General features: G+C 39.9%; 1 non-coding gene across 1 annotated transcript; it reads right to left on the reverse strand.

Moving 5' to 3' along the window:
- Positions 1–11,167: 11,167 nt before the first annotated feature.
- LOC127077823 (small nucleolar RNA R71) lies at positions 11,168–11,274 on the reverse strand. Its single transcript, XR_007787594.1, has one exon. It is a non-coding gene; the product is annotated as a small nucleolar RNA R71 (small nucleolar RNA).
- Positions 11,275–20,114: the final 8,840 nt, after the last annotated feature.

Below are 20,114 nucleotides of genomic sequence, written 5' to 3' on the forward strand. Positions count from 1 at the left end.
CTATGATGATGCTATCTCCTGTATGAGATTTTGCTATTTCCTCAGACAAATCCCCATCAGAGTTGGTGGTATGGCGGGCTTTATCTGAGATGATTCGTCCCTTGCTGAGATACTATTTTCTGGTATCTGGGTCTCCCCAGCATGGTTCACTTTTATGATAGTTTCTACCTGCACAATGAACTCGTTTCTCCGGCTGTGGCTGTTGTTTCCTCCGGAACCCTTTGGGGTTTATTTCCCCAAGCAGAGTGTATGGTTAAGGTATTGTGTTGCCTCCTTCCTCCTCAGCAGGTGAGAGCTCTTGGTGTTTGGCCTTTTGAGAGCTTCTTTTGTGATAATTTCTCTGGCGGAGTTGTTTCTCCAGCAGAACTTATTTGAGCCATGATCCGGCTCCCGGTTGGAATGGTGGTTGTTCATTCCCCCAACAGAGATTTGATGATTTCCGGATATCTCTGATTCGCCAGATGAATGGGTGGCATGGTGGATTGTATCTGTGTTGATTTATTCCCTACAGAGATTTGGTGATTTCCTGATGTCTCTGATCCCCAGTAGAGTTACTTGTGTGGCAGATTCTACTTGTGCGATCTTTGCTCCTCAGCGAGTGTGATCTCCTCAATGAGTTTGGTTTTTGGTGGTTGTTCCCCAGATTCCTATTATATCCCTCAGTTGGATTCCTCAGTGGAGTTGCTTTTGTGGCAGTTTCTGCCTGTGCAGTGAGCTCCTTTCCTCAGTTGAGACTGATGATTCATCCTTGCAGAGATTTTGTTGTCTTTGACTCCCGGCAGATTGGTTGTTCTCCGGTGATCCTGGCTTTCTCTCTTGGGATGTAGTACCGGGTGTTTGATTCCTGGACCTATGTGTGTTAGACATGTCTGTTTTGTCAGCATTCATCATACATAAACCATGCATATACATGCATAATCATTAACATTCAGATATTCATGTTGCATTCTTTGCCATATATCTATCGTTTGTTGTCTCCTGCTAATTGGTGATATAGATCTCCCCAGTAGATCTCCCTAAGCAGATGTCGGGTGTCTAATCCCTCAATATAGAGTCAGCCCCTTAAGCAGAAAGTGTTTATATTTCCTTCTGCACTCCCCACTGAGTTATATCCTCGTGGACGACGGTTGTTTCCGTTTCCTCCCAACACATATATTGGGATGGTTTTCCCTATTTGAGTTATTTCCTCATTAGGACGAGTCTTGATTCAGTTTGCCTTTTTGGTTTGATCCTAAATTGGCCTTGTGACTGTCTCTTGTGCTTCCCTGTGGTATAAGTGAATATTTGCTTAGTAACCGGCAACCATTCATCTTATCCCCAGCGGAGTTTGTGGCCTTCTACCCAGTAACCGGTAGTTATAAGTCCTATTTCTGTGGCCTTCTACCCAGTAACCGGTAGTTATAAGTCCTATTCTTTGTGGTTTTCTACCCAGTAACCGGTAGTTGTAAATCCTATTTTTCTTGCTCTCCAGCAGAATTTGTGGTTTTATACCATGTTGGTGGTTATAAACTCTAATCTTTTTTCCCCATGAGGAGTGGTGATCCTTTCGCTCCCCATGCAGAGTTTGTGGTTTTCTACCCAGTATTCGGTAGTTGTAAACCCTATTTTTATCCTCATCAGAGTTTGTGGTTTCTACCCAGTATTCGGTAGTTATAAATCCTACTCTCTCCCCTTTGCAGAGTTAACCTTTGTTGTTCATCCTAGTTGATGACGGTTACTCTTTGGCGGTTATCATTATCCAGTATTCGATATTGATTTTCCTTGCCCTTTTTGGATAATTGCTTTGATTAAGCAATTTTATCCCTGGCGGGTCTTTCCCCTTTTTGTGGATAATTGCTCTGAGTAAGCAGTTTATCCCCAGCGGGTCTTCCTTCATTTACCGTTTTTCGGTGATGTTTGTTGCTCCCCTTCTTTTGGATAATTGCCGTATGCTCGCAATTCATCCATAGTGAGTTATCTTTCGTCTACCCTGTTGTTGTTGGTAACGATTGGTTCTCCTTGATTGGTCATCATTATATACCTAGTTTGGTATCCCGATGTCCTTTCATTTCGGTCGATTTATCCTTTATTAACCCAGTAACCGGTTGTGGATAATCTTCCATGCGAGTATATTATCTACGTTCTGACGGTAATAGATGATATATCTCATGCACTCCTCTGTCGAAGCCTTTTGGTCTTTCCCCAGTTGAGTAAGATTCGTATTTCCTGTGTTGGAATCGAATATCCTTTTCCGTGGTTTTCTACCCAGTAGTCGGTAGATGTAATCCCCTCTTTGCGGTTATCTTCATCCAATATTTGGTGTCGATATTTCCCCCATTTTGTTTGGATAATTGCCGTATGCTTGCAATTTATCCCCTGTGAGTCATCTCTCATTTATCCTTTGTTGATAATGATTGTTTCTCCCTTTGGTTGGTCACCTATTATATGCCCAGTAATCGGTATCCCTGGTGTTCCTTCCTTTCGAGTATATTATCCATGTTCTGACGGTAATGGATAATATATCTCATGCACTCTTTGGTCGAAGTCTTTTGTTGCTCTTCTCCAATTGAGTAAGATTCGTATTCCTTGTGGAATCGAATGTCCATCCTATAAACAAGTTTGCTTTTCCAGCTTTCTTCAGGATGATGAGTGTTTTGGAAGTAAAAACCAATTCACGCTTCGGTCGGTCACCTATTATATGCCCAGTAACCGGTATCCCTAGTGTTCCTTCCATGCGAGTATACTATCCACGTTCTGACGGTAATGGATAATATATCTCATGCACTCTTTGGTCGAAGCCTTCTGTCCTTCCCCATTCGAGTAAGATTCGTATTCCCTTTGCGGAGTCGAATGTCCATCCTGTAAGTCGATTTTCTTTTTCAAGCCCTCCTTTCGGATGATGAGTGTTTTGGAAGTAAACCCCAATTCACGTCTTGGTCGGTCATCTATTATATACCCAGTAACCGGTATCCCTGGTGTTCCTTCCTTTCTGCTCCTTATTATGACCTCGGTCCCCTGTGGAGTCAGATTTCCCTGAGTTGAAATATACCTTTGTAGGTCTTCCTCAGATGATTTGGTTGATTGATATCTCTCACCCTTATATCGGTCTTAGATATTCATTCTTCCTGAGCTTGTTACCCAGTAACCGGTAGCACCTCATCCTTTTGCTTCCCCTGGAGAGTCTTTTTAGACTTCCCCAGCGGAATTTCTGTTGTGATCCTCCTTTTGCTGTGTTGGTGTTTTCCCCAATACATGCATTTTTCCCCGCAGAGTTGTCTTGTCAGCTCTTTCCCCAACCTGAGTCCGGATTTTTATCCGAGGTATCCATTGTGGATAGTTTTGCTGTGTTGGCATTTTCCCCAACACGTGCATCTTTGAGTCAGCTTGAGTCTTTCCAATCGGATTTGTTTCCATTTGGAATTCTTTTCCCCAGTGTCAAGTCGTGACCTGCTCGCGCAGTTTCAGTCCTTTACTTCCCAGTAAAGTCTCCAGTTTCAAGTCGTGCCCTGCTCACGCATTTTTCTTTTACTTATCCCTATAAGAGTCCCGTTAGAGTCTCTGTTCCATCAGTGAGTGTATTACTTCTATGGATTTTCATTTCTCCTTATTTCTTTTCTTCTTTGTGGACCCATATCCCCACAGAGATAGTTTGTTTAGCATACATACATTTGCATCATGAGGTCTCTCAGGGACCAAAATTTGTCTCTTTGTTATTATTTAAGTCCATTCTACCTCGTCGAGACGAAGATTTTAACCTTCATTTCTCCGGCTAGAATGACCTTAAATAGGGGCATCTGTAAGACCCCAATTTTGTCCCTAAGATCCCTCATGGAATCATAGCATAGCATTTCATAGCCTCAAGGATCTTTGAGCATCTTGCCTTCCTTTCCCCTTGGGTGGGATCTCCTTGAGAGTGGTTTGAGATCACCAGGCATGCTTGCATTGTATATCATTGTTTTTCTTGTTTTAATCACTAACCAAAAGCACCAAAAATATGTCATCTAACATTTTGTTTTGCAGTCTAAGCAAGCACAGGTCAAGCAATTCAAAAGCATCATTTGTACAAGAGCTGATGGTATTTTCTTGGTGTGAAGACCACATGATTATTCTATTGAGCTTATATGAGCTAGGGTTCATTTTGAAGCAAATTCCCCAAGTGCTAAAGGCTCAAATTCATCAAAGCTTGTCAAGGTCATCTGAGGACCAATAGAATCAACTATGCAGTCTACTGAGGGCTTTGAGGTGTGGGAAATGATCTGAGACATCCCATTCATGTTTAAACAAGGCCTATTCATCATGTCAAACATATATCTTGAAGATTTTGAAGTCATTGCAAAAGTTTCCCAAAATGGAAAGTGACCTGTAATTTCAAGTTTCCAAAAATGGCAAGTTTTTGGTTCACATTCAACTTTACTTTCCAACATGAAAGAAGCTTCAAATGAATTTTTGGTGAACATGAAAGTTGAAGATATTTTTCTCCCATTTTCAAAAAGTCCTATATCATGATCATCTGATAATTGGTTGAGAAGTTATGATCAAATGATTACCAAGCATACATGGAAGTTCAACATGCCATGACTTTTGATTCAAAACTCCAAATTGGTCCACTCTTTTTGCAAAATGCTCCTCATGACCAATGCTTTCCAAATCAACCATTTCCTTGCATGAAAGAAGATCACATGACCACTTGTTCACACATGTACATTTTGGAGGGAAAATGGATAATTCAAAATTGGATGATCATACAAGCCATTTAACCATTCCATGATGATTGTTGGATGATTTTAAGTGAAATTGAACCTTGCATGGCACTGTTCACGTGCACATAACCACCTGCTAAGCACACTTGCCAAATTTGCATTATACCTCATATGTTTCTAATTTCAATTAACCAATGCTTAATTATGATTACAGCATGATTAGTGACTCATATAAATACTAAATCCTAACTGTTTTTGGGAGAGAAGCATTTTCAGATCCAAAAATTTTCATTCCCTCCATTTTTTCTCTCACTTCGATTTCCAAATTTCTTCACACAAGTCCTCAATTTCTTTGCATATTCTGGTTAATCATGGAATTCTGAGCAAGGATCATCAACTGGTTTGAAGAATTGAGCAAGATTCGAGCAGATTCAAGCACATGAAGATGGAAATGGAAACTTGAATTTGAGCTAGATCCAGCTGGTTTCAAGTGTTAATTCTTGCACAAAGCTTCAAGTCATAAGCATTGGAGTTGATCTAGATCATTTAGAAGCTTAAGCACACGAGTTCGATCACTGCAAGCTCCAAGTAAGTGAAATTCGATCATCTCTTTTTGCCTTTTTATTGCCATAAACCTGTAGAGCTTGCTTCACTGATGATGCTGATATAAATATTTTTGAATTTGGTTAAGAAACGAGCATGCTATGTGAACTTGAAGTTTTGATGTTAATTATGTTTTTGCTCGATCCGCTCGTGTTAGGAAGAATTAGTTTGAATTAATCATGGATTTGGACTGTGCATTGCGAGATCTTTCGAATGGTATGCTTTTCGTGTGATTCTGGAAAATTTCTTGAGGCCTCCGCCGTGGATCTAATCGGAGAAGACGACCGGAAACACTGTTCCGGCCGTCTGGTTCATCACCTAGGGTTTGCGTACCAAACGCTGCATTTTGGTTCTGAGCGCACTTTGGATCGTCCGCACGCGAGTTCGATACTTGGCGTGTGTTTTCTGTGGATTTAATATTTGCATTATCATTTGACCTGATGCACGCGAGTTCGATCCTTCGCCAGGCATTTTTTTTCTTTATTTCAATTGCATTCTCATTTACCATAAGCGCATGGGTTCGATTCTTGGCATATGCTCCTTCTGATTTTAATTCAAACTTTGTTTTCCCTCCATTGCCATGAACATTTCATATTATTTTCATTCAACTTTCAAAAATCATAAAAAATAGTAGGATGATCCAGTTTGATCCTAATTTTTTTTCACATTCTTGTTTTGATATCTAGTTTTTTTTAGAATTTATTTCAAGAATTGTTTGGTGCTGGATTTTAAATTGTGAATTTGTGATTGAACATGATGCCAAATTGACATGTTGTGCTATATGCTTTGTGAAATGCTCATAGTTGATCCAATTGCTTTGAAATTTTGCATGCTTGATCTTAACATGTGACATGAGTTTTGAGCTTTGGTTTGGCATTTTTATCATCTGACATCACTGTTTTGGACACATGAATATATGTTGTGACAATTTGTGTCACATTTTGAGCATAGCATTTGTGCATTTTCATTTGCCTATCATCTGAACTCTTCTGGATCTAATTTTTTGCATGATGCTTGTTCATAACATGTTGAATTCACATAAAAAATTTCATGATCATTGGATGCTTTTCTGTTTTGATTGGGATTTTCTAATTTGGATGTCCAACTTTGTGCATATTGTTTGCCTTTGCATGACATGAATCATTTGATACCTTTGCCATGTGAATTGATCTTGGTCCTTTTGAGGACATTTTCTTAATTGTTTGAAATTGCTTTGTGCAAAAGATTGACTTCTGCTTTGGTCATTTGATTTGGTTTTGAACCTAGTCTTTGTACTAGTGTTTTGTACATACTAATTATGATTTGTGTTTCAGGTTTGGACATTTAGCATTGATGTTTGGTTTGCTCTTTTGAGTACTAACTATTGTTGTGTTGTAGGTCCATTGATGTGATGAACTCATTTGAGTGCTTGCACTTATGACTTGCATTGTGTACATATTGGAAAGTTCCACTGTTGTCTGTTGGTTTTCTGAATATAATATTAACTGTTTGGCTTTTGTACAGGTACATTAGTTGCTAGCTAGCTTTTGCTTAGCCTTTGCTTTGGAGTGTGGTTGATACACCACTGAGGTAGTTTAGCCCTCTTACTCCATGTAGTCTGGAAGTCCTGTCACCTTTTTGGCAGGCATTTGGCTGAAGTCCTCCTTATGAGGCCATGTTTGTGATTGTTTACATTTGTGCTAAAGACCTCTAAATGAGGCATGTTACTTGATAAGTCCTCCTAAGTGAAGAGACAATTGACAGATAGAAGGGATTAGCAATCAATCCCCTGTTATTCAGTGAGTCATTCATTATGCTCGCACTACGTGTTGATGCTCTTGAACAAACACCCAAGATCTTTGTGTAGTGTCTGTCAAGTGGAATAGGATCCCACATTCTGGATCCCCATGCTTTCTTTATCATAAAGCTCACCCAGGCCAGGGTTAAGAGCATGACGTCTCATCCTCATTTCCATATTTCATCAGCTTCACGCTAACTCTCAATGTTAGTGGTTAAGAGCTCACAGCTTACCATTACAGATTGGCTTGTTTGTCGAGGTTGATATGACCCCTCTTGACTAAAGCCCACCTATTTGATTGAGCCTCTTGTTTGTATATAGAGTGTGATGCATTGTTTGCTTGATTGCTTTGCATTGTGTTCGCATGTTGCTCATTTGTTTTGTTTGTGGAGTTGGATGTAAGCCCATATATTGGCATTCTGTTTCCTGTTTGTTTTGTGGAGTTGGATGTAAGCCCATCTATTGGCATTCTGTTTCCAGTTTGTTTTGTGGAGTCGGATCTAAGTCCATCTATTGGCATTCTATTTCCTGTTTGTTCTTGAGGAGTTAGATGTAAGTCCATCTATTGGCATTCTGTTTCTAGTGTTGTTTTTGGAGTTAGATGTAAGCCCATCTATTGGCATTCTGTTTCCAGTTTTGTTGTTAGGAGTTGGATGTAAGTCCATTGATTGGCATTCTGTTTCCTCTTTCTGTGGTTCTCTTATGAGACTTGCTTATTGCTTTTACCTTGTGTTGCCTAATTCCAAAGGAACTTACTTGGATCATCTCTATGATCTCGAGAAAGGAACCCCTATTGTGGTTTAACCCTCACCTCTTGCATGCTTATCCTTTTTCATCCCTAACCCAAAACCAAAAACTTTTATGCAAACATTTGACTTGTTTTCAACATTAGAAACCTAGGCCTTATGCCTTTGATTTTCAAACTTTCTTTTCATAATACTCATTTTGAATTGAACCTTTAAATCAACTTTGACCATTTTTGTACATACTTCTAATTGGTTAATGCAACTCACTCAAATGTGTCTCTTTTGTGGCTCCATGTCCACTTCTTAATCAAATTTTTCATAACCTTTAGCTATTAGGTTTGAGTTATCTTTGTGGTAGATATAATACTCACCTATGTCCTTAGTGATTGAATTGTAAGACTTTCATGTTTATTATAGGGTTAACCCCTCACTAGCATGTCGAAGCTATTCTCACATGGTGGACTTGTGGTTTTTCAGGTCGAGTTTTCTCCCTTTGATAACAAAAGACTTTAGGGCTTTTGGACCAATCAATCCACTCATTGTTTTGAAATTTTTTACCCGAACTACGGGGTTTTGATCCTTATCTTTAATGAGAGGGTACGTAGGCAATGGGTTCATCCATCCAAACACAAAATTTAAATAAACTTGTATATTCTTTTCTCATCTCTTCAATCATGTTTGCACAAAATAATTTCATAAACAATAACCTTTTGCAACAAGTTGTGAAAAGGGCTCCCTAGGAGTACCTAGGATGTTGTGGGTGCCTAACACCTTCCCATGACATAACCAACCCCCTTACCCAGATCTCTGTCTTTTACTAGTTTTGTTTGTAAAACTTTATAGGTTTTTGTTCGCTTTCTAACCATTCCTTTGGATAAATAGAAGTGCGGTGACGACTCGACTTTGTATGATTTAACTTGGATTTAGTTAATATTTCCAATGGTGACGAATACACCGCTACAGTGGTGTTCAACTGAACTTGCTCGATTCCAACAATTAAACACATAATAATGATGTCTCTATAGAGAGGATGATAACACTAAAATTTACCGTATTTTCGACTCCGATTTCACAAGCATTCTAGTTGTTTTATTGTTATTTTGTTGTATTATTGCTATGTTTTCCTTTGTTTTCAGGTTTTTACTTTAATCGGAGCCCCGATCGAGAAAAGGAGCGAAAAAGAGCCAAAAACCCTAAAATTCAGCATTTTGTACTTGTGGCCTACCCCATGGCTGGCGCCATAGACCCTGCCATGACGTGTCCAAGCTCAACTTCCCTCAACTTCCACGTTCCCCACTACTTCCACTAAGGCGCCTCATTTTGTGCTTGTGGCGGGCGCCATGGCCTTGTGGCAGGCGCCACAAGAGGAAAGTTTTTCCCTCCCATTTTCAAGTTGAAGGGCATCCTTGTCATTTCCATCTTTTTACTTTCTTATAAATAGAAACTCGAAATCACTTTTACAATCATCCAAACTTAGAGCAGAGGCAAACTCAGAGCAACTTTGTTTCACTTAGGCATATATTCAGTATTATAAAGTGGTATTCGCTTCGTATTGGAGCGTTACCACAATTGTGTAATCAAGTCTGTGATAGAGTCTGTAATCGAGTTTGGAGCACTTTGGAAGGAAGTTAATCCTGCCGCCATTTTCATTTCCGCTTTGCAATTTATTCAACCCTCCGATTCGAGCAGGTTTTTATTACTTGTCTTTATCTTATTTAATTTCACGCATTCGCTTTACTTTTATTTAATTTCCCGCACTCGCTTTACTTTTATTTATTTCCCGCACTCACTTTACTTTTATTTATTTCCCACACTCGCTTTACTTTTATTTATTTCTCGCACTCGCTTTACTTTATTTATTTCCTCGCACTCGCTTTACTTTATTTATTTCCTCGCACTCGCTTTAAATTATTTATTTCCTCGCACTCGCTTTAAATTATTTATTTCCTCGCACTCGCTTTAAATTATTTACTTTCCGCACTCGCACTACTTTTATTTACTTTCCGTACTTTTACTTTACCATGTCTAACTAAATCTATAAGGTTAGAATGTAAGGATCGTAATTGAACCGATAATCCGTACAATTGTTCGTAGAAACACTTAAGGGCTATTTTAACTTTCAACTTAAGTTTTCCAGCACTTCAATTCCGTTGGGTAAGATCGAAAGCCGTCCAACGTCTTTTTAAACTTAATTGTTTTTAACTATTTCAAAAACAGCGAAAGCGCTTTGTTTAGTTCATTAGGAGATTTTAACATTAAGAAGAAAAGAGATTTTAAAACTATTTTCGGACGCGTTTATAAGTTTAGAGTCTGGTTCGTAAGAACCTCTTTTGGTTAAGAAATCCAGGTTATAATACTTTTCAACTTAGTTAAGATACTATATTTCTTAAAAATAGGTTTATTACTCTAACGCAATGCGCGCCTTTTTATAAGTGACAATAAGAGGGTTTGACTAGGGGGTACAACTCGGTTCTGAATACGCGAAAGCGACAGTTCCTGTTAAATTAGTTCTTTTTAAAGTAGGAAATATTGCCCATAAGTAATTCTATTAGCAAGTACTTGGATTATTAATTGATTACGTGAATTACATTCGACCCTGTTTTTATTAATTAAATTTATTCAATACTTTACTTTTCCTTGCACACCCTAAAAACACCTATTTTGATTGCCTTTGATAAACATCATAACACCAGATAACGATAGATTGACACTTGGTCTCTGTGGATTCGATAATCTTTTATATTACTCTGACGCGTTCGTATACTTGCGAAACACCGCATCAAGTTTTTGGCGCCGTTGCCGGGGACCAATTTCGTCAAATTTCATTTTCCTGTTGTTATATCGTTTAGACTTAGGCTATTTCCCGCCGGTCAATGCGAAGAACTCGCAGCACCGGAAGTTTAATCTTAGTATACCCTCTGGCGGAACCTGAACGTTACGCTCGCGCACGTTTATTCTTTCATAGAATTAAGAGAGCTATGTCCGAAGATCAAAACCAAAGACCTCTTAAAGATTTCGCTCAACCATCTAATGAAGAACCTAGTTCTAGTATAGTAAACCCAACCATCCCAGCTAATAATTTTGAACTTAAACCATCCCTGTTGCAACTAGTGCAACAGAGACAATTCGCAGGTCTCGCTACTGAGAACCCTAACCAACATTTAAAAATATTTCTTCAATTAGTAGATACTTTTAAAACCAATGGAGTTTCTCCTGAGGCAATACGTTTAAGATTATTCCCTTTTTCCCTCAGAGATAAAGCCCTATCATGGTTAGATTCCCTTCCACCCAATTCCATCACGACTTGGGATAACCTTAGAAGAGTTTTTCTTGCTAGATATTTTCCCCCGAGTAAGACCGCCGTTCTTCGAAACCATATAACTAGATTTACCCAAAACCAAGGAGAATCGTTGTTCGAAGCTTGGGAGAGATATAAAGAGTTATTACGAGCATGCCCACATCATGGCTTAGAAAATTGGTTAATCATTCAAACCTTCTATAATGGACTTCATTACAACACCAAGATGACCATCGACGCTGCCGCAGGCGGTGCTCTGATGAACAAACCTTATCCTGAAGCTAGTGCCCTCCTCGAAGATATGGCTCAAAACCATCAATCATGGGGAGTCGAACGAGCGACAGTTGAGAAGAAGGAAGCCCAAGGAGGAGTGCATGAACTAAGCTCTATAGACATGATGCAAGCTAAAATGGATGCATTAGCCCTCAAAGTCGAGCATATGTGCATAAACCCGAATACTGTAGTCGCAGTTTCGTCGGATTGTGAGATATGTGGAACCAAAGGACACCAATCCGCAGAATGCAGTCTATTAAACGAAACCCACTATGAGCAAGTGAACTACACCCAAGGGAACCCATACTCGAATACCTACAACCCTGGATTGAGGAATCACCCGAACTTCTCCTATTAAAACAATAACCCTATTCAAAATAATGCACCTCCGAGACCTAGTTATCAAGCCCCTAGATCAAATCAACCTATGCAACCTGTGCCACCAAAGCCGAGCCTTGAGAAAATTATGGAAAATTTTATCACCGCTCAAACCCAACAAAACAAGGAGTTCATGAACCAAAACATTCATGTTAACGAACAGTTAGGAACCAAGGTTGACCAAATAGTTACTCATACCAAGATGCTTGAAACCCATATCTCTCAGGTAGCTTTAAACCAAGCCCCTCAGACTACACCTGGAGGATAATTCCCTGCACAACCTCAACAAAATCCGAGAGGACAAGCCAATGCCATTACCCTACAAAGTGGGAACGCTTATGATGAGCCACCAAACCCTAGATTGAGTGAACCCGAAACTTCTAAGGAATGTACCAAACCCACAGACGAAGTAAAGGAACCAGAGGAACCTGAAAACCAGGAAGGTCGAGAAAAAGGAGAAGAACCTAAAGATAAAGCTTACATACCACCCCCGCCATATAAACCACCTATACCATATCCCCAAAGACTCAAACAAACCCAGATCAATAAACAATATCAAAAATTTATTAAAGTTATAGAAAAACTTCATGTAGAAATCCCTTTCACAAAAGCCATCACCCAAATACCTTCTTATGCAATGTTTCTCAAAGACATCCTTACCAACAAACGTAGACTTGACGATCCGAAGCCTTTGGAATGTAATGCTATTTCCGAGGACAAATTAGCAAAGAAAGATAAAGACCCTGGAATTTTCTCCATTCCTTGCCTTTTCGGTAATCATGTCATCGAAAAATCTTTTCTAGACTTAGGAGCTAGTGTGAGCCTAATGCCTTTAGCAGTTTGTGAGAGGTTAAACTTAGGAGAATTACAGCCCACTAAGATGTCACTTCAGTTAGTCGATAGATCTGTTAAATATCCGATAGGCATTTTAGAAGATGTTCCTGTTAGGATAGGTCAGTTATTTATCCCTACTGATTTTATTGTCATGGACATCAAAGAGGACAATGATATACCAATCCTTCTAGGTAGACCATTCTTATCGACTGCAGGAGCCATAATAGATGTCAAGAAAGGAAAGTTGACATTTGAAGTAGGTGACGAGAAAATAGAATTTATACTTTCGAAATTTCTTATGGCACCTGTGGTGGGAGACTCGTGTTATGCCTTAGATATCATTGATGAATGTGTTAGAGAATTAGAATAAAAAGAAATTATAAAAACAATTAAGTTACCATCAACTCTCATAAGGGAAGATGATGACTTTAAGAAACCCTACATCAATGATAACCTTTACGAATGTTTATCCCTTACTCCAGATCCTATGCCATGCCCTAAGAAACCAACCTTAGAACTTAAGGAACTGCCTAAGAACTTGAGATATGAGTTCCTCGATGAAAAGATGAACCGTCCAGTTATAGTTAGTGTTACCTTGAGCCAAAAGGAAACGAACCAACTTTTAGACGTTTTACGAAGATATCCCTCAGCCTTAGGATATAATATCTCTGACCTGAAAGGTATAAGCCCATCCATATGCATGCATCGGATTTCGCTAGAAGAAGATTCAAAACCCTCTAGGGAACATCAGAGAAGAATAAACCCTATAATGAGTGATGTCGTTAAAAAGGAAGTTCTTAAGTTACTTAAGGCAGGTATAATCTACCAGATCTCGGATAGTAAGTGGGTGAGCCCTGTGCATGTAATACCTAAAAAGGGAGGCATCACAGTCGTGCAAAACGATAAAGGCGAACATGTAGCAAAACGTTTAGAAGGAGGATGACGGATGTGCATAGATTATAGAAAATTAAATAAAGCAACTAGGAAGGATCATTTACCTTTACCATTTATAGACCAAATGTTGGAGCGTCTAGCCAGACACTCTTACTTCTGTTATCTAGATGGATACTCTGGATTTTTCCAAATACCTATCCACCCCGAAGATCAAGAAAAAACCACCTTTACATGCCCTTATGGAACTTTTGCCTACAGACGAATGCCATTCAGCCTCTGTAATGCCCCAGCTACTTTCCAACGCTGCATGATGTCAATCTTCGCAGATTACCTAGATGGTATCATGGAAGTTTTTATGGACGATTTCTCGGTTTGCGGATTTGATTTCCACAATTGTCTTGCTAACCTTGAGAAAATCCTGGAGAGATACGTGGAGGTGAACCTCGTGCTAAACTGGGAAAAGTGTCATTTCATGGTGACCGAAGGAATAGTTTTAGGAAATATAGTTTCCGAAAAAGGTATAGAGGTAGATAAAGCTAAAATAGAAGTTATAGAAAACCTAAAACCCCCAAAAACCATCAGAGAAGTCCGAAGCTTTCTTGGACACGCTGGATTCTACCGGCGTTTTATTAAGGACTTCTCCAACATAACCAAACCTTTAACTGGACTTTTAATGAAAGATGCTGAATTCATTTTCGATGAAAAATGTGATGACGCATTTAATCTTTTAAAACAAGCATTAGTATCTGCACCCATTATGAAACCACCTGATTGGTCAGAACCTTTTGAGATAATGTGCGATGCTAGTGATTATGCAGTTGGAGCCGTTCTAGGACAAAGGAAAGATAAAAAATTACATGCCATTTATTATGCCAGTAGAACCCTAGATGCTGCCCAACTTAACTATGCAACAACTGAAAAAGAATTACTCGTTGTAGTTTTCGCTATAGACAAATTTAGATCTTATCTAGTAGGAGCAAAAATTATAGTTTACACCGATCATGCTGCCATTCGTTACCTATTATGTAAAAAAGATGCCAAGCCCAGGTTACTCCGATGGATTCTATTACTACAAGAGTTTGATTTAGACATAAGAGATAAAAAAAGGCACTGAAAATGTAGTAGCTGATCACCTTTCTAGGCTAGAACATCTAAAACCTGAACTAGTACCCATAAATGATGATTTCGCCTATGATAGACTGATCGCTAGAGTAGAAACCATTGAAGATAATAACCTAGATCCTTATGAGCACCCTCAAAATTCCTTAGCAATAAGTAACGTACCCTGGTATGCAGACTTCGTTAATTACCTAGCTGCTGATATAGTACCCCCTGATCTTGACTACCACCACAAGAAGAAATTCTTCCACGATGTGAGAAACTTCTATTGGGACGAACCGCTCCTTTTCAAAATGGGTAAAGATGGCATTTTTCGCCGTTGCGTTCCAGAAGAAGAGGTAAATAGTATTATCGAGCATTGTCATTCTGCACCTTATGGTGGACATGCGAGTACCTCTAAGACATACGCTAAGATTCTTCAAGCTGGCCTATTCTGGCCTACCATGTGGCGTGATGTCTATGCTTGCATTGTCAAATGTGATAGATGCCAACGCACTGGAAACATTTCAAGGTGTGATGAAATGCCTCTAAGAAACATCCAGGAAGTAGAACTCTTTGATGTATGGGGTATAGATTTCATGGGACCTTTCCCACCATCCTTAGGAAACAGGTATATCTTAGTAGCTGTAGACTGTGTCTAAGTGGATTAAAGTTATAGCTGCACCCACAAACGACACTAGGGTAGTAATCAAACTATTTAAAAACTATATATTCCCTAAATTTGGAACACCACGTTTAGTCATAAGCGATGGAGGATCACACTTCATATCGAGAATATTTGACAAACTTTTAAGAAAATATGGAGTTAGGCATAGAGTAGCAACACCATACCACCCACAGACTAGTGGCCAAGTAGAAGTGTCCAATAGGGAGATAAAACAAATCCTAGAGAAAACTGTTTCTATTTCTAGGAGAGACTGGTCTCAGAAGCTTCAAGAAGCATTATGGGCCTATAGAACCGCTTTCAAAACCCCTATAGGAACTACTTCTTATCAACTAGTTTATGGAAAATCCTGTCACTTACCGTTCGAATTAGAGCATAAGGCCTATTGGGCCATTAAAACTTTGAATTTAGACTACCTAGCCGCTGGAGAAAAGTGTACCCTAGACATTCATAAATTAGAAGAACTTAGGCAATCGGCCTACGAGAATGCAAAAATATATAAAGAGAGGACAAAATCCTATCAAGACAAAAGAATAGTAAAGAAAAATTTCAATATAGGCGATCCTGTTCTCCTTTTCAACTCTAGGTTACGACTCTTCCCTGGAAAGCTACGTTCAAGATGGACCGGTCCTTTCGAAGTATCCAAGATTCTGAGATCCGGAGCCGTAGAAATCAAGAACGATACATGTAGTCCATTCATTGTAAATGGACAAAGACTGAAGCTCTACGAAGGAGGAGACATTCCAGCATACTACTCAAGCCACACCCTGATTGATCCACCAATCCCTACTACTACAGGTGTATAAATTCTAATCGTCAAGCTAATGACGTTAACCAAGCGCTGCGTGGGAGGCAACCCATGGTTTTTCTTTCATTTTACTTTTTTCGCATTTATTTAATTTTATTTTTATTTTATTTTATCATATTTTGCATTGAGACTAAAATTTGAATGGTTCGTATTTTCAGGATCACTTTCTTAACTTTTACGGGATGCAGGATTTCGATGACATGCATGTGGCCTATAGAGATAATGCTCAGAGGGAGCGCTACATCGCTCTGTATCAGCGCCCTATGGCACCCACACGTTATCCGGATCAGCACTGTATCGAGACACTGGGTATCAAGCCGAGTATCTGATTCCTTAGCCACCAGCTTCACTGGGACGAGTTTGCTGATGACTTGAGTAACACCTACAGGAACCTGACCTTGGAGTTCCTGAGTTCATTCGACTATGACCCATACTCTGGACCAGATGGGTATGCTGCTTTCAGGCTTTTCGGAGTTGAGTACTCCTTCAGCCAGAAAGAGTTCGGCGACTTATTGGGTTTCCAGACCACTCCTGATGCTATCCCGGAGACACCTATGGGATATTTCCTGGGTAAGGAGGTTGAGAAGTTTTTGAGTGATATATCAGGTGGCGGAAGCCAGGATCCATCTATGCAGCTGTCTCATGTCATACATAACCCCGCCTTCAGATACTTTCAGATGATATTAGCACATTCCTTCCTGGGAAGACCGGATGCAGAGACACTACTGAGTGAAGAGGAGATCTTCCTATTATTTTGTGCATCCTAGTCTCACCCAGTAGCATGTGGGAACTTTTTATTATACAGTCTCAGCGGTATCTCCAGATCTACCGAAGGAGTCATCCATGTGGGCGAAATCATCACGCAGATTGCTGTTGTTTTAGGTCTGTCTTGCAAGCTGTTACATCTTAGGACCTACTGTGGGTACACTACCATGGACATCGACTTCTGTTTGATCAGAGGGTTGATGAGGAGAGCCTCTTTTCACCCATGTCAGTTCCGATTGCTAGTCGACAACGAGGCTATCCATTATTTCACATTGCCAGATCCTATGATGACCAGTATGCATGATCCAGCGAATTGGAGTTATGCTCTGGAAGGCCAGGGAGAGACCGTTGAGGAACCAAGATCACCACCCATTGCTGAATACACACCTACACCACCATCTCCCAGAATTACTGTTTTCTCTAATAATCTTTCATTGCAGACACCCGACATCCGCACTCAGATTGCGGAGTGTCATAGAGAGATCGCAGAGCTTAGACAGGAGGTAGCTGACCTCACTTTACAGATGGGAGTGTCTGATCTCACCCGTGCTACTGAAGTCGACTGTCTATATCAGGAGATCGTAGAGCTCAAGCACGAAGTAGCCATGCTCCGTGGTTCCTCTCAGGAAGATGACATCCCCACTATATGATCTCACCATTTCATCTTATTTTATCTCTTTTTTATATTTCTCGTATTTACATAACTCATCTTATATTATCGCATTTGGAATATTATATAAACTACATCTATACATTGATATTTCTACTTTTATCTATATATGTCTTATTTTTCATTTTATTTGCATTTTTTATTTTTCAGTTATTTATTTATTTATTAGTCTAATATTTAATTTTTGTTTCATTTTTATTTTTTGTTTTTACCTTTATAAAATTATGCAAGTCAATGATGCTAGGAAAATCACAAAACAAATGCTATTCGGAGCCCTCAAAGTCAAAAGACAAGAGAAGCCCAAGCCAAAGGACCAAAATCCGGCCCAACCAGATTTTGCCTTGTGGCGCCCACCATAGACCCTGTGGCGCCCACCACAGCGTCTGTAAAAGGTCGGGGAAAAACCCATTTCTTCACCATTTTTGCAACTTACAACCTTCCAAACCCATTTTTTCACCTTGGAAAAACATCCTTGAACCCACAAAAGGCTCATACTTTTCTAACCACCACACCGTACAAATCACTTTTCCGATTTCCATTTTCATTTTCATCCGTCGGATTTCGTAAAAATCCAACCTTTTCACAAACCACTTCATCTTCATCACTTCTCAAGAGCTTTCAAATGGAGTTTAACGGATTCATTCTTCGAGGAGGGAAACCGGGGGATCAACAAAGAAAAATTATTGAACGGTTGCAAAATCGGGAAATCCTCCCGACAAGGTATGTTGACGAAAACTGTCTCTACACTTTAGGTATCTATCATAGCATATTTCATTTATTAGATAATTTAGGTTTGCATAATTTCTTTTCCAATAAAGAACCTACCTATGAGCGGTTGACAATTGAATTTTTGAGTTCCTTAATTTATATTGTCAACCCTAACACTGCTAGCCAGTTGGTACTGTCAGATTTAGAATGTTCGCTGTTGAATACGAATTCAGTACCGACGAACTAGCCAGCTTGTTAGGAATCCCTCATGGGGACGGTGCTATTTGTGAGGCCCTTTTGGATTCCGAATGGTCTGTTGAGGTATTTTCCTTTTGGGAGTGTTTATCAAACACTTCCATAAACTCTTTTGAAGGAGTTCTTGCCTCAACTATCCATAACCTGGCCATCAGAGTTTTTAGATATCTGTTGGCATGCACTATTTTTAGCCGGGAGAATCCAAATAAGGTTAATGCTAGAGAGCTTCTATTTTTACAAGGAAGCCTCACAAATAGACGTATTAATTTGGTCCCGTTCATGCTTGCTCATATGACTTTAACTTTGAATAAAGCGGGACCGATTTCTTTTGGTGGATTGATCACATCTATTGCTCGGGCGCTTAACCTGAACGATGAGATGGCTACCCTAGACCCCTTACCTCCTCGCACAATCAACCTAAAATTTCTGAGAGACATGAAATTGTGCCGCTCGAGGAGAGAAGGAGGCTATATGCTTATGGTTCATGGTGTAGCCATCCCGTCTGTTGTTTTACCGTGCACTAGACGTACAGATGTACGAGATGAAAGGAATTGGACATACGCTTTAGATGCTCCACCTGTTTTAGGTCCTCTTCCTCCTAACATTCCTGATGAGGCGGGACATGACACTGATGATGAATATGATCGGAGAGAGAGATCTCCTGTACCCCATGTGTCCCCCCATCATCCTTCACCACCACACACCGCACCATCTTCTTCTTCTACAGGTACCACTCCTGGCTTCTACATTACAGAGGAGATGTGGCATGACCACATGGCTAGAGAGCAAAGGCGTGACGACCTACTCTCTACCATCCAGCAATAAATGGCGGATAACATGCGCTTCATGCAAGAGTCGCAGCGGAGGACATACAGGTCCTACGACACTGTTCTACAGTCTCTGCAAACGATCACAGACTCACAAGCCTGTCAGCAACACTACCACCAGAGACACATGGCACTCATTGAAGCCACTCAAGGTTCCATTATAGGTAACCTTCGAGAGGTGAGGACCGCTCAGAATTCCCTGCAGGCGAGGATGGATCAGAGAGATCATCGTCGTACCCGATCCCGTCGTCCACCTCAGGATGGCGAGGGCACTAGTGGTCAGCAATAGGTTGTCAGGTAACTCTTCCCTTATCTTATTTCGAAACATTGGGGACAATGTTCGATTTAAGTGTGGGAGGAGACTCTATCGTCTTTTCTTTATTGCTTTTCTCGTTTTTCCTTTATCATTTTTTCTTTGCTGTTTTTAGATAGTTTATTTATTGTTATTTCCTTTTAGTTGTTTATTTTGCTTTTTAGTATAATGCATGAGTCTGACGAGTCACCAAATATAGTAGATCTTTAGTACAATCCTACCTCCCCATACCTTTAGCCCCACCGAAATTTTTTTGCAAAAGAAAATAGTGTTATTTCGAAAGTTTTCAGGTTTTTAAAGACATGTTTTGAGTAAGGATGCGGTGACTTGGGAGAACTTTGCGAAACATCAGTATTATTTTAGCACCATAAACTTCGTAAATATAGGAACCATTCCCGAAACCCCATATACCATGGCCTTAATCATCAATTCCGTATAAGCCCTTAGTAGTTTATCTCAGCAGTCAGCTCCGGCCTACGCATCCTCTACGTAGGGGACCGATG

This window comes from Lathyrus oleraceus, chromosome 4 (genome assembly GCF_024323335.1).
Source record: "Lathyrus oleraceus cultivar Zhongwan6 chromosome 4, CAAS_Psat_ZW6_1.0, whole genome shotgun sequence".
In the NCBI taxonomy this organism is placed as follows: domain Eukaryota; kingdom Viridiplantae; phylum Streptophyta; class Magnoliopsida; order Fabales; family Fabaceae; genus Lathyrus; species Lathyrus oleraceus.